At 41.7% G+C, this 16,153-nt stretch overlaps 1 protein-coding gene across 14 annotated transcripts in view; it reads right to left on the bottom strand.

Moving 5' to 3' along the window:
- SLC20A2 (solute carrier family 20 member 2) overlaps positions 1–14,785 on the bottom strand; it is a 120,266-nt gene extending 105,481 nt beyond the window's left edge. For 7 of the 14 annotated variants that reach the window (XR_008309618.1, XM_053260293.1, XM_053260303.1 and 4 more), the window contains exon 1: positions 14,438–14,542. The gene's annotated coding sequence lies outside the window, so the exon portion shown is untranslated. Of the gene's footprint in view, positions 1–14,100; positions 14,249–14,437; positions 14,543–14,568; positions 14,682–14,723 lie in introns of those variants that run through there. The other 7 variants (XM_053260297.1, XM_053260295.1, XM_053260294.1 and 4 more) reach the window with 5 other exon arrangements.
- Positions 14,786–16,153: the final 1,368 nt, after the last annotated feature.

Below are 16,153 nucleotides of genomic sequence, written 5' to 3'. Positions count from 1 at the left end.
CTTGACAAATTGTATTTTGCTCTATGAGTCAACCCCAAAATTTAGAAGCCAGACTGACCTCTGCTCCACGGGGCTGTGGGCTGGATTTACCATACACCCCCTAGTAACACCCTCTCCCCATAGTGGGAGGTGGACCATCCACTAGGGCTGGCCTTTCCGAAAGGCAGACCTAAGTAGTCACCTAGGATACCAATTCTTGGGAGGAAGAGGGGGTACTGCCCACCTGAGTAAATTAATCAAGTTTTGGTGGATGCAAGTACCATGCTGTCCCACAGTATACCAGCCAGCCAAGTTTTAGGGGTGTGGGCACTGCTGCCCACCCACCTGTCCACAATGCTGCCTACCTGGTAAAAGAAGGTAGAAAAGAAAAAGGGGATGCTCTGTTGCAATGCTGCCAGCACCACAACTCCCTGGGTGGAAACTGAGTGGGCAGGGCCCACCTTATGGCTGATCTCTCTCGCTTTCCTCTTCATCCTCTTCCATCAGGGCACTCTTTCACCACCCCTCCTGGCCTCCCTCCACTCTGCTACCACTATGGCCGCTCAGGCGGGAGCCTCTATCCTGGTTTCTCAAGTGCCCAGATTCGAAACAGGAAGTAAGTGGTGCACACAACAGTTGGCTTGGCTACAGTTGGGCCTGGCTGATCGCAGAGGGATGCTCCTCACAGCACTGTTAAAAGCTGCCTCTCAGAAACACAGAGAGGTTGGATGGCCCTGAGAACTGCTGGGCCTTCACTGTTGAGTGGAGGATGGCAGTAGTGGCGACAACAACGAGAAAGGGCAGGAATTGGGTAGCTGCCGAGTTCCTGAACTATTTCCCCTCTCCCAATGTAGGTCTCAAACCAATGTGGGCTAATCATTCACAGGTCATCCATGCAGGCTGGTCATTCTACCTGATGAATGAGCAGCCTGTGCAGCTCAAGTTAAAGCTAGGGTTCTACATTTCTCGGCGGGGGGGGGGAAGCAAGTATGTAGTACACCGCTCTGGGCTCCTTGGAGGAAGAGCAGGATATAAATGTAATAATAATAATAATCCTCTTGGTTATGTCAGTTCATCGCCTGCCTGAGCCAGATGAATGCAACCAGGAAGGGGAGAAGCAATTCACCCCCACCTTGTTGGCTCTCTCCTCTTCCTGGCTGCATCCAACTGGCTCAAGCAGGCAATGGACTGACACCCACGAGAAGGGTGCAACTTGCCCCCATCTTGTTTACTCCTCCTGGTGAGCTGGTACCTGGGAATTGTCAAGCTCTCCTCTAAGGGCTTAAGATTGTGCATTTATTGTGGCTTGGTATGAAGAGAGAGTTCTTTGTAATCTCTGGCTACATGGTGGGCTGAACATAACATTCCAACAACTTGTTGACAGAGAACAGGGTAGTATTTGGTTCCCTTGCAGTGGGACGCTACATGCAACCAGTTCTCCACACTGTTAGAGTTGCCCTGAAATGAGTTTTGAAAGTGATTGTGCAATTGCTTATTGCTTAGCTATTTCACAAAATAATCCTCTGCACAAGACAACCTTAATCTGGTCTGCCATAAATTCTCTCTTTCTGAAATGGTAATATTCAGAGGTGGCAACAGATGGGGAGTGCACACAGTCCAAGGAGGTTCCTCCCCACACCACATGCTCTTCCAGCCAGTGTCCAAAATTCACTCTAGAGACAGTAAGACCGCCAGTTCTCATCTCTCAACTCAGTATGGCTTCTCTATGTCCCTTCCGCTGATTTTGTCTTTGAAGCTAATAAAAGCTCAGACAGGCAAGAGGGAAAAGCATATAATATGCCTTGCTTCAACATCATGGTTCCCCCTCCCCCTCCCCCACCACCAGTGCTAAAGTGGGTCCTATGTCCACTTTTTTGTGAATCTCTAATACAAATGTAATGGTGAAGACGAACACAGTACTACACTTACACATTTGTCACTGTGGTGGGAGAGCTACAGACACAAAATCAGCACAGAAGCAGGCATGATAATCCGCCCACTGTTTGGAAATGTCATCCAAGAGCAGTATTTAACATGTTGTAGAGATTGATGTCACAGCAAGAACATTTTCAAATACCATTTCAGCTGTGAAGCCAACCCACTAAGATAAATCTGCATTTTCAATACATTAGCAAAATAAAGCTATTCCGTATACATGAAGTGGTCAGGTGCTACAAGAACTACATGTGGCTCTACACTGGTCCCACAGAACACAATAGACTCAAAATCCTATTGCTTCCATTTAGTATTAGTGGGACAGAAAGCATTAAGACTTCACACTGTATTTAGATTTCTCTTGTGAGATTTGTACCATGTGTGACTAATGTTAATGTAGGATTGAATGCAAACAGAAAATCAAATGCATTATAGCTTGGATGATATTTGCATCATCCCAGCTGTACATGTAAAAATGCCTTATCTGGATCTCGTGTTTGGGAAGAATCTAGAACTAGCTTAATACTGTAATAGCTCACATTATACACTTCTTTTAACAGATATTCATTTCATTCAGTCCTCAAAATCACAGCTTTCACACACTGCTAAAATGTTCTACTTTATTAATAAGTGCTTCCCACAGTGAAAATGGCTATGCTTACTGTGTAAGGAACATATAGTTTCTTCCTATGACGCACAGACTCAATGACAAAGCTGAAGCTTTAAGATGTAATGCCATTTAGGCTACTAGATATAGAAACCTACAAGAGCAGTTTGTTTCTCAGAGTTATATCCCGCCCTTTGTCCAAGGAATTCAGAGAAGTGTACATGGTTTTCTAACTCCAATATTATCTTCACAGCCACTATGTGAGATAGTTCAGGTTACAAAATACTAAGTGGCCCAAAGTCACCCAGTGAACTTCAGGGCCAAGCAGATAATTGAACCCAGGTCTCCTTGGTTTAGGTCAAACATTCTAACTACTATACCACTGGCTCTCAATAGCTTCAGCCATCACAGTTCTTAAAAGTGTTAATTGATAACTGAGTGAAGGATGACACAGCTACTTAAAACATAATTATTTCAAGGCAGACATTGCAGTTTTATTCTTGATGCAGTTCAGGATGGTATACATGGGGGTATAACTCAACCCTGTGAGGAAGGTTAGTTGGAGGGGATTTGAACTTATCTCCCTAGTCCAAGATTATACAAACAGCTTTCCAAATTTATTACCAAGTATTGTTTTAGGCCCATGGATGACTGATATTCACAGCTTTATCTACTTAATCAGCAAGATTAAACTTCTATTAATGTTAGTGTCACATCAGCTTCATAAATGAAGAGCTATAAACCTCTTTTTCATAAAGATTCAGTCAGGACAGTTCAATTTCAAAGGCCACATGCTACATATGAGAGAAGTATGGGGTAAGATTCACATGATTTTACTATGTTTATTTGTGTCCTCTTCCTTTGTATATTTTGAAATTCAAGCAGTCAGTAGCAACAGTTTTAGAGCTAATTATGTATGGACTTCAGCCAAAATTTTACATTATGGCTGAATTACTCAAATTACTTGTGCTTTATAGATTTATAGCTAAGAAGATGGAGTACTGCATGATTCTTATGTTACCTCAAGCGATTTGTTGCTATAGGCTGGTTAAGGTTCTTGACAGCTGGTCTATTCATGGAAAGACATCCGAGACAAGTTCCATAAATAACATCACATGGAACCCTTGCACAACCAACATGCATCCTTCTTACACAGGCACTCAGAAGAGACACCCTACACTCTCAAATTAAAAGCCCTTTGCAATATCTATTCTGAGAATGACACAGATGACATTTTAGTCACTATAATGTCCCCATAGCATTTTATTCTCTCAAAATATAGTGTTCCTTCTATCTGTATGTTGCAAATATAGCTTGCAGAAGTCTTAACCAGCAGCACTAAGCAACTATTGCAAGACAATAGCTTCATTTCAGAAGATGTTGCCAAGTAGCTAATTTGACCATATTTAGAAATTGCTTTAGAGTATTCAAAGCACTTAATATACATTATCTCTGCAATCCTTACAACTGCCATGTGCAGTCAGTAATGTCCTGATGTTACAAATGGGGCTGAGGCATTATTTGATTCACAGCTCAAGTTCTTAAGTCACTGCAGAATTTCATGAGCATGGATATACTCCCATTAGATACAAATGCCAGGCCTCAACAAGCTCTCTTTAGCTCTAGGTAAAGGTAAAGTGCACCACTGTGCCATTAGGTGGCTTACTATTTATTATTAATTATTATTATTATTATTTCTTGTTTACACAGACAGGTGTTATTGACTGGTTTGTTTTATCCAGACATCGAGTCCTTCCCAAGGACCTGGGATGGCTGAATTATATTGTCAGTTGTTATAGATATCGTCGCAGAATACAGGCTGTTCCCAGTAAAGCTGCTTTTTGTAATTGGCTGATGGTGATTTCTGTGGCCCCTATGGTGTTGAGGTGCTCTTCAAGGTCTTTTGGAACTACACCCAGGGCGCCAATTACCACTGGGATTATTCTGGTCTTTTTCTGCCACAGCCTTTCAATTTCAATTATTTATTATTATTATTATTATTATTACTACTACTACTACTACAACTACTTCGATTACTACTTCGATTTCTATACCGCCCTGCCAAAAATGGCTCAGGGCGGTTTACACAGTGAAATAACAAATAAGATGGAAGCTAGCCCCCAAACTAAGGAGCCAGTCTGCCCTCCATTCCAGCGGTAGGGGTGGGGATGGGGAGAGGACTTGCTGCTCATCTCCAGCTACCCAGAATTCTCCTCAATCCAAACCCCCAAATTCTGAAAAGTCCAGTTCAGTATTGGGCAAGAATCTTGGCTCTCATTTAAGAAGTTTTTAGTCTCCATGACTGTAAAGATGGTTGTGTGTGGGGGAAATCTCAAAATCTGAGTTAGAAAGAAATGGGGTAGCTGATCATTATTTACAGTGGATGGGATGAGATTTCAATGTCCTGTGTAATAACTTGTCCCTCACCCTCTCTAGCCCTATTCAGAATAATCAAACTTTGACAAATGCAGCTTATACAAGCTGAGGGATTCCACTTTTCTTTGAACAAGATTCACCACCTTTGACCTAACTTGTAAGAAGTTTCATGATTGTCAGGATTTTCGTTGGGTACCCAACACTGTTCCCTGTAAGAGGGATTCCCAGATGTTGCTGACTACAACTCCCAGAAACCCCAGCCAAAGGCCATTGCATCAGGGGGTGCTGGGAGTTGTAGTGAACATGTGGGAATCCCCATTAGAGGGAACACAGGTACCCAATACTTGCTTGTAGCATGCTTTGCCATTTGGTCCTGTAAGGGATCCCAGCCCCCAGATGGCACTACAACAGGCTTTGGACATTTGTCTTAGAAAAGATGCATGTTGGATGTGAGGAAGAGGAGAGTGAATGAATTAATACTGTTATTACAGTCCTTGACCAGTACAGGAAGAGGCGAGAGGACTGAATGGAGTGCTCTTACTGGCAGTTCTTGGATCCCATTGGCTTCCTTCCATCACAGCCCCTCTGACTCACCAGACCATCCAATCAGCACTTCTCACTCCCATCAAAAGAATAATAGGTTGATTCAGGACATTTTCCATGGCATACTATGTAGTAGTTAGTAATGCCAACTGGATTCAACAGAAATGATCACTCAGAAAATTACGAACTCTTCTCTCTAAGGTTTAGAATAAGGCATACCTTCACAAGGCATTATAAGGTAGATTCCTCTTTCTGAGCTAAGGAGGCCTTTCTAAGGTTTAGAAACAAATATGTAGTATAGATCCAGATTCAAAAGGTACCCATTTTCCCTGGACACCTTCATAATGCTAAAGTTATAACTCAGTTTTTAAAAATTTACATTTTGTCTGTTACAAGATACTACAAATTGCCAAGATTTTTGACAATGCACAAAGTGACCCTGAATAAACTGCAAAACAAATCATTCTGGTACTTCTTTATTCAGATTTTCCTTCTTTACAAGCATATGAAGAGTTGATGACTATAAATCAAAGCAAGATGGACTCTGACAGCATCAATGCATGATATAAAAATTTTAAAAAGAATTATTTTTAAAGACTTCATAACTTTGTTATAACAGATTTTCAAGCCAGGAAGGGTGATACCTGTATAATTTACTTGTATTTGACAAAATCTAAACAGTCAAAAAGAAATCTAGAATAATATTATGAATGCACAAAAAATAGTTGTATACAGATTAAAACTGCACTTTAAAGATTTCCTTTGAACTGCTGCATTTCTTATCTGCTGGGGTTTTTTTTAAGATGTGGTACTCTAACGGCTCTCATGACAGTCTATAAATGTTCATAAAGTTATGACAAACCATCAAGATAATTTTATTAAAACTTTCAGACATTACTACAACTATTGTTCTAAAGAACTCAAGAGTTCAGTATGCTAAGAAGTTTTTTTCACATCAGCATCAACCTGGAACTTGAATGACAGTGAATTCTCCTTCATAAAGGTGTATAACTAGTGCACTCAGAAAGCATGCCGTGTTACATTTACAAGTCAGAAACTCTTCTCCCAAGTTTCAACTGCATATCTGGAGACAAAGCTTCAAATTCTGTCATTCCATGTTGTGTGTGTGTGTAGTGGTCTTGGTTGGAAACGCTCTTGTACAGCCAATGAAACTTTCCTATGGACTTTCTCCTCATAGTTTCTATTTCCAACTTTCTTTGATGTATTAATATTAAACACCAGACTACTGACAGAGCTCCATGATAGATAATTATTTTAAAAGATCATTTTGTAGTAATTCAGCAGCATTGTGTCCTTTAAATCAAGTAGTTTCCTTGCATCAGAAGCTTCTTTGTGTTATTCACTGGTTTAATAGCACGCTTGTGATATTCTCCAAAATTAATGGATGTGACAGAACCCTGAATGAATGCTACATTTCTGCCATGTCATGTCCTCTTCTCAATTTTTCCTTCTGACCAAAAAAAAAAAAGAAAGAGCGCATTCTCATCAGCTGCTGTTCATTGGTGACTGGATAAGAAGAGCCCAGCACAATACCTGTTGTCAGATGACACCATTTTCTGAGAATGTATAGAATATGTTTCTGCAAATTTGTCCAGATTTTGAGTTTAATCCACACACCTTGCTGTGGCCAGAGACAACAAAGCAGCAGTATTTGTGAGACTGCATTAAGGAGCAGCTCCCATGGTCCCATGCATTCAGCCTTTATGAAGAAAAATATAAGACAGGCTACCAAACCTGAGTCTTGCAGTCTTCAGCTGCACTAAACTTGCTTTTCTGTCATTAAAAAAATTATTATTACTAATTCAATTTCTATACCGCCCTTCCTAAAATGGCTCAGGGCGGTTTACACAGAGAAATAATAAATAAATAAAATGGATCCCGGTCCCCAAAGGGCTCACAATCTAAAAAGAAACATACAGTCTCTTTTTTTCCAGTTAAATTAAATTTTTCAGTTTAATTATTAGGTAGTGGCATCCAGTTTAACAGCTGCATCCTTTGAGATCACCTGACAGAAAGAATGTTTCAATTCATTTATCTCCTGAAGTTAAACAGTCCCCACATGATTCTGAATTATTACCACAGTAGAGTTCTAAAAGTAACAGAATAAAGAGCAGAAACAATATGTTCTCAAACTCCCCTGAAAATGTCTTTTCACCAACCAATTCCAGTGTCAACATAAAAGTTCAAGGTAGGTTTTTCTCGTATTCAGGGGTCTTTTCTGGATAACATTGCTAAAAAAAATAAATCTCATTTTGCAATTTGTTCAAGGCAGGCTTGCAAACTGGTACAAAGTTTGCATACATTACACTCCAGAGAACAAGTCTCTTCCCTATCCTCTATTAAGATATGCTGTAGCCATGTTGCCACCTCACAATCCCAAGTATAGCATTTTGACTGAAGCACTCTTTCAGTAGTATTACATACACCTCCTTCAACTGGAAAGCATCACTACATTTGGCAGGGGATGAAAGGCAACATATACTGGCTGACATTTAAAGCAAGAAAACACTGGTGCAGCAAGAGCGAAACTTAACTAGGGATGTGCTGAAACGCGATTCAGTGTCCAAATCACCAGCACAATCCCTTTTAAAATGAGGACTTCCACAATCCCTTTAATAAAGAGGAGAGCAGGTCCATACCTGCTCTTCCTACCACTCACCACCACTTCCATAATCCCTGCACTCCTCCAGGTATCTTCACTCGCCAGCAGGGTGTCTCCCAGATGCCCCTGCGCGTGGCCAGGTGAGGGGGACCTGGGAGACGCGCCACCAGCATGCACTCTTTCACATGTGTTTTATTGATCCATTCAGTATTCCAATAAAAAATAGGCCTATGTGTCATAATCTCCAGCTCTGACAGAAACACACCTTTTTTGGCACCATGTGGAGGTAGGCATTCCCAGTGTGGTCAGTGCTAGGCAGTATTTGCTATATCTGGCATGGGGGGGGGGGAACGGCGTTTCTCTGAAATCAGAAGCTGCAACTGGAATGCCAGGAAGCTGTGGGATCACTGAGGGTGCAAATGGGATGTTGGAAAGGAACACAAGGTCACTAGTAAAACACACAGACATGCCAGGGAACTGTAGTTCCCAGGTGTTCCCACATGCCTTCCTAGAGCCCCATTCCCAGCCTCCAGTTCCAGTGAAAAAGCCCAGAAATAGCACATACTGTCTGGTGCTGGCTGCTCTGGGAGTGTCCATCTCTGTATGGTGCTAAGCCATGGTGCATTTCTATTGGAAATTCTGACACAAAGGCCTAATAAATTATTTCCACCTAGAACTTCAAATTTCTTTCAGTATAACATTTAAATCACATTAAGTGGGGTTTGTTTATTTGTTTGTTTGTTTGGCAATTCCCACCCCTAAGTATTTCAAGTTCAGTTTCTTTGCTACTTGAAAAATGTTTGACACGGTGTGGGAAGTGTAGTGAGTTTTTAAAAGACTAAATAAATAGGTAAAACAACATGTCAGATCAGATTACAATTTATTTAGATAATAAGGAAAGTTTACAAAGCGAATTTGTGAGAAAAATGCAAGTGAGAAAAAATCTGCATAGCAACAATTTCCAGAAATTTTTCCAATTCAAAGTTTTCCAGAAAACCTACATCTGACCTCTTCATGTCCAGTTAAATCCAATTTCCTTCAAGTTGCTTAAAAACAGCAAAGCACTCATCCTATGTCCCCTTCTACCTACCATACCCATTCCTTTAGCTCTTAACCAGGACAACTCACATAAAAATCCTCATCACCTCAGCAATCTCATACACACATATACCCACACAATCATTCTGTCTTTGATACCTCTTAAAGAGTCCAGTCTCTTTTACATTAAAATTCTGCCTCCAAATCCGACCTCCATAGCTTACAAATGGAAAGTGTTTAAGGCAGTGCTTCAAGTAACAGCCACCTGCTTAAGCTTCTAGGAGGAGATAAATTAGTGCCAGAGGGAAAGTCTTGCTGAGAGGACGCTCTTTGCACTAGAATGCAGTTCTTTCTCCACGGCAAGCTAACACCTACAGGTGAAACTCGGAAAATTAGAATATTGTGCAAAAGTCCATTAATTTCAGTAATGCAAATTAAAAGGTGAAACTGATATATGAGACAGACGCATTACATGCAAAGAGAGATAAATCAAGCCTTAATTTGTTATAATTGTGATGATCATGGCGTACAGCTCATGAAAACCCCAAATCCACAATCTCAGAAGATCAGAATATTACATGGAACCAAGAAGACAAGGATTGAAGAATAGAACAATATCGGACCTCTGAAAAGTATACAGTGTACTGTGCTTGACTGGCCAGCAAACTCGCCTGACCTGACCCCATAGAGAATCTATGGGGCATTGCCAAGAGAAGGATGAGAGACATGAGACCAAACAATGCAGAAGAGCTGAAGGCCGCTATTGTAGCATCCTGGTCTTCCATAACACCTCATCAGTGCCACAGGCTGATAGCATCCATGCCACGCCGCATTGAGGCAGCAATTGCTGCAAAAGGGGCCCAAACCAAGTACTGAATACATATGCATGCTTATACTTTTCAGAGGTCCCATATTGTTCTATTCTTCAATCCTTGTCTTCTTTGTTCCATGTAATATTCTAATTTTCTGAGATTGTGGATTTGGGGTTTTCATGAGCTGTACGCCATGATCATCACAATTATAACAAATTAAGGCTTGACTTATCTCACTTTGCATGTAATGCGTCTGTCTCATATATCAGTTTCACCTTTTAATTTGCATTACTGAAATTAATGGACTTTTACACGATATTCTAATTTTCCGAGTTTCACCTGTAATACCGAAGTTTCCAAGGAAAAAGTCAGCCAAGCAGGTTTAACAAAGCAGCAAGTAAATCTTTACTCTCAACAGGTGCTCCACAGGTCCACCTTCATGCTTATATAGACAACTTAAGCACACTACATGTTTAAGTATTACTTAAGGTAGGTTTTCCATTCACATAATTTTAGTGATTAACAACTAACAGCTTAAGATCCTCTGATCAGCTATACATGATTTCAGTTTTGCTTTTTACATTTTGCTGCTGTATAGTTATAGAAGGAACTAGTGATAAACTAAACAATGAAGTAAACTGATATATTATTTTATTCCCATAATTCCTCTAAATTTTTTTCAGCCACTATTAGTTGTACTACATTATATCTTCTACTGGTACAAGTATAAGCTTGTGAAGTTTCACAAAAAATGTGAAGGAAGGAAGAACTCCCTTCCTTGGCACTGGGAAGCCACACTGGTGATTTGGGGATAAGTTTCCAAAATGGTCCATCTCTTGTTCCCTCCTCTTTTGACTCCTGAAGCAACTTACATCAACTTGCCCCATTATTGTGTGTGTAGTTATTTCTATATATTTTGTAGGAGCTAACATTCAGACTAACATTTCATGCATGCAATGAGGAGGGGCAATTTTACCAATCCTCTTACTTCTGCAGCTCTCTGTACCTCTGAAAATTTTGTTTCTGAGGGTCCCACAAATGTCAAGGACATATTTTCAGGAGGCACAGGGAGCTATAGAAGGAAGGGATTTCAGTGAAAATCATCCCTCCACTGATCCACATGCACAGCATTAGTGTGTCAGTTGTGGGGCTAACATTTTTCTGCAATTCTGCAGAATCCAAATGCAGGAATCAAATGCACCAGGCCAGCCCACAGTTTCTCAACTGTATCTGAACACTTCCTTCCGCTGTAAATTCTCATCTCCTATCTTTCAGTAAAGGTAAAGTGTGCTGTCAACTCGATTTCGACTCCTGGTGCCTACAGAGCCTGTGGTTTTCTTTGGTAGAATACAGAAGGGGTTTACGATTGCCTCCTCCCGTGCAGTATGAGATGATGCCTTTCAGCATCTTCCTATATCGCTGCTGCCCGACACAGTAGCCATGGGGATTCAAACTGGCAACCTCCTGCATGTTAGTCAAGCATCTCCCTGCTACGCCTAAAAAGGAAACTCCGAACAGGTATTGTTCAAGTATAGCTGGAAGAAGAGGTCACCAAATTGCTCTGAATCATGTCCTTGGTTTCTTGTGCCATGACCTGACCCTGCTATGCCTGGTTGGTTATGTCAGCCGATGAGACTGGTACAACAGAGCATCTGAAATTATCCAGCTCTTTTCTATGTATGGGACTAAGTAACCAATCCTTTGCATTCTGCCTGAATTGTTCTTTACAATATTGCCAGTGGAAACAGAACCATGCTCTCAATTGTCTACCATTATTTAACACATTTTATACTGTCTATAACCAGGTCTCAAAGTGGTTCACAGCTGATAAGGTTTACAGCTTTAAAATCAACAGTTAAAACAGATTTTTATTCATTGATCTAACATGTGCTTCACCTGGAAGGAGTTGTTCTGAGATGCAATACTTATAGGAATGTGTCGTGTCAGGTCTTATTTGCAAGATGCAGCCGTTACTTTTGTAAACAAAGAATTGTACGGTCTAGTGACTAACCAGTCAGAGATGCTGCTTGTGTAGACATATCTAAAGTCAATCAATATACATCACATTTGAATTCAATCCATCCTCCAGAGAGTTCAAGACAGTATACATGCCTTTTGCCTATTTTATCTTCACAAAAACTCTATGGGGTAGGTTAGGCAGAAAGAGATACTGGACCAAGTCCAACATCCTAGCCACCACACCAACTCAAAACCAGCCACAGAAAGGGTCAAAGAACATAACATAGTAAATTCCCCACTCCCACAAATGTGTGTCTCAACTGTATGTAATTACAGCTACACAAGATTACTGCTGGTAGATAATAGGTACCTTTCTAGGTCTCTGGTACAGGGGCCAGATTAGGCAAAATTTTACATATTTGAGTTATTTCATTGTCTGTTAATTTGGTAGTTCCCCTTGGAGAGTTTCAAGCACTCTGGAGGAACAAGCTTTAAACTTAATATCTCCACATTTTGAGAACCAAGCTGTAGCTCTCTAAAGCATTATTTCCTATGAAATATGGAGCTATTGGCACCCCCAAATAAGAGATGAACATAGTGTAAATATTTAATGCTTTTACCCTCTTGAGCCATTTGTTTAATCCTTCCTATTCTGCAAGACCCACTGATTCTCCATGTGCTATTTTCATACCTTTGATTCTGTGCTTGGATTTCATTTCAAAACTATAGAATAGCAATAGAAAATGATCACTACTTCAACAAGATACTAACCTCTATTTTATTTAACAAAGTTTGTATTTTTAAATTCTAAATTACATAGCTTTTATTCTCCAAAGCATTTGTTCAGAACAGCCACGTCAATTTGTCTTTTAAATACCAACAGTTGCTGTTTTGCCCTCTCCAGCAATCATTTCTAATACAGCACAAATATCTACAAGTGCTGTAATGCATCACACTTGAGACATGCTTCACTTTAAAATGTCTGCCAACATTTGTACTGCACATACACCCAAGACCCACCCTAGAAATGTTTTATGAAAGCTTGTTTACAGTAGTTCAAGGTTCTGACCTTAACTATGTGAAGCAGGTTTTGAAGCACAGAAGATAATGGATGACCTGTATTAATTTATTTTTTTAACCTATCCAATTGCTACCTTATTTGGTGTACTTTTCAAGGGTACAAGGCAGGAATCTTAAAAGGGGAATTAAAACAAATTTGCTGAACTTCTTTGCAAGCTAAACCCATAGGCAGCATTCTGTGCCTGTCCAGTCATGTAACAAGGTAACAAAATGTTTGTAATACAAAAGTCAAGGACTGTCTTTAGCAGCACAGCCCAGGAATGGTTCAGGCACGCCCACCTTCCGATTGATGTATAACTAGGCCTCCCCATGCTGCTACTGCAACTACCACTCCCTTATGACTAGGTGCCCATTTACAGCAAGTTTTGGGCAGACTGCCTAGGGGAGTGAAGGGTGAAAACAAAGCTGCAGTCCTAATCGTAGTTAGAAATCTGTAAAGCTACAGCGATTTCATTGGACTATTTCCAAACAAGCATGCTTAAGATAATGCAGAATGGCAAACATTACCAAGAAGGGGCAACTTGTTGCAGTGGCATTTAGACCAGTAGCCTTGGTTTCAGACCACGGCCATTGTTTTAACTCCAAACTACAGCATATATTTTTAATTTTTTATTTCATGTGTCCATCTTTTCTCTCTTATATTTCCTCCTGTTTTCTCTCTCCACATGTAAACCTCACCATAGATCATACTACAACCCACCAGCTAAAAAGCGAGGCCATGTATCATACAAAGCACAAAATCGGCAAAGGTATTTCAACAAAAGCAAACTGCGAACCAAAATTGAACCAAGCGGGGCAAGGAGAAGCCCAAGGAAAAACAGCGTAGTGCTGCGAAGAAAGTTCTTTTCTGACCTGTGCGTTGGCAAAGAACTAGAGCACATCTTAGTGGAGGAAATTAAGCGGATCGGGGAACGCGCTCGCTTCAAGGAAGGGCAAAGCAAATATGCGGAGCATCGTCTCCTTGCGCCTTTGCCATTTCGCATCCCTGTCCAGACAGGTCCAATTCGCCGCCGGCTTTCCCCCAACACTCTCCCACCCCATCCTACCGCAAGCAGTACAAACACACACACGCGCCTCTGCCCATGACCAGGAGAGCATTTTCCAGGCTTTGAAGCGCGGGCGGCACTCACAGTTTCTCCCCCACTCACCGTGAGTTTCGGGAGGGTGGGTTGGTTTAGCCTTCTCTCCCGCTTCTGCCTTTCTCCATACAACCGATTCACTGACCAAGGAGGAAGGAGAACGCGCCAAACTGTCACTAGCCGCGTGAAGGGAAGAGGAACCGCGGTGTTGATGCCGCTGGGGGCCGAGAAGGGGAGAAGGACAGTCACTGTCCGCGTGACTTCGGGTCACCGCGACAACGAAGAGCGACTCCGAGTTGCCAGAGCCACGCGCTCCGCTCCATTTAACAGACGACGCCACCCAGGAAGAGAAGCAGGAGGGGCGCCTGCCTGGGCACATCCCGCCCCCAGCCCCCTATTTACTCACCGTCCAGCCACGCGCTCTACCCGGCGCCTCACCCACCGCCTGCTCTGCACAGCAGTCGCCAACCCAACCACGCCGGCAGGACCCGGATGCACATGTAAACCTCCCCCCCACACACACACACACCCCACTACCGGAAGTAAAATAAGGCGCCGCCAGCCGCAGCGCTCACAGATGGGTCAGTTCTGATGAACGATGCGTTTCATTGCGTGGTTATTGTATATGTCCATGTGTGTGACGTGGGAAACAAATGCACGCAAACACTATCGTGTGCAGAGTTAGTTCTCACCCTGACGTGTTTGCAGTCCGGTTGGTTTCCGGATGGTGGCCCACCCTCCCCCGTGACTGCTGTCCTCAAGCTTTATTTTTGTTGTAGTTCCGGCGGCAAGCCCTTCATCTTCCCGTAGACACAAGTCAATCGTAGAGTCACACAAAGGCCAGCTGCTGGTAGGCTGATGGCAATATTATTTCTCAGCGCAGAAGTGAAAGCTTCGCTACGCATAGAAAATAGAGGAGACATTTAGGATGTCAGCTCAGCTGTGCCTGGGCAGCAGCAAGGACGAGTTTATGTTCTTCCCAAGTTGTACCAGGCTACCGAAAGGAGGTAGGCAGAGGAGATCAGTCTGAAAAGAAGATCACCCGCAAGTCCCTCCAAGGCCAGATTTAGCACTGCTCTGTACAAGAGGGTAGGAAGCGCCCAAGCCTCAGCCCACCTATCAGATCTTTTTATTTTACAAAGGGGGCCCTTTGTATTCCAAACACTCTTAAATTATTTCTTGCCAAGGTCTACCCTCTATTATTACAGAGTGCTCAGTTGGGCCCTTTTGGTAATTTCGTCACACTGGAAACTATTCAAAGAAAGTTTATTAGATCTTTATTGCAGCTTCCCAGATGCGTTCTTAATGTCGTCATCAGGCGTGAGGTGGGCCTTGGCTCTCTGGAAGTGGAGTACTGGAAATGCATTTTTGCATTTTGGTTAAAATTAGTCTTTTTTCAATCTGGACTTGCCCCCTTGGAATTAACTGACAATTTCGATTCTACCTGGAAGCATCTTGTTAAAATAAAATCCCAAGTTTACAGGTTTTCGCTGGATATGCATATTAGTTTGGGCTATGATCGTGCTAGGAAGTCTATTAAACAAGGTATTTCTGACACTGATTTACAGTTAGAAGTTGCCAAAATCCCAAAAAGTGTTTACCTTGGAGATCAGCTTTTTAACACAAAACCCGCTGCATACCTAAATAATATTTCCTTTCCCAAGTTCAGGCGGGCGCTATGTTTAGCTTGATTAAATGTGCTCCCTACAGCGGTGCTTCAAGGGAGGTTTAGGGGGGTTCCTTATGCATCCCGACTTTGCCCTTGTGGGTCTGGCGATATCGAGACTACTGAACATGCTATTTTACATTGTGACCTCTACAAGGATGATCGATCAACACTTATTTTGCCTTATCTTGTGATGTTTCCTGGTTATTCAGATAAATCTCTCTTTAAAAATTTATTGTCAAATTTTAATTATAAATATTCCAATACAGTGGCTAAATTTTGTTATATCTTATGTAAATTACATTCTGTTGTGTGTGATAATGTTTCTGGTCAATGACCGAAATAAAGTATGATGATGATGATGATGATGAGAGGGTAGGAAGATGGAGTGGGAATACTGAAATCCTCGTCCCAGTGGCAATAAGAGGATGAACTGCAGTAAGGTGCCTTCCACTC

This window comes from Hemicordylus capensis, chromosome 6 (assembly GCF_027244095.1).
Source record: "Hemicordylus capensis ecotype Gifberg chromosome 6, rHemCap1.1.pri, whole genome shotgun sequence".
Classification (NCBI taxonomy): Eukaryota; Metazoa; Chordata; class Lepidosauria; order Squamata; family Cordylidae; genus Hemicordylus; species Hemicordylus capensis.
Note: the sequence above shows the minus strand (reverse complement) of the source record. Positions and strands in the feature narration are given on the sequence as shown.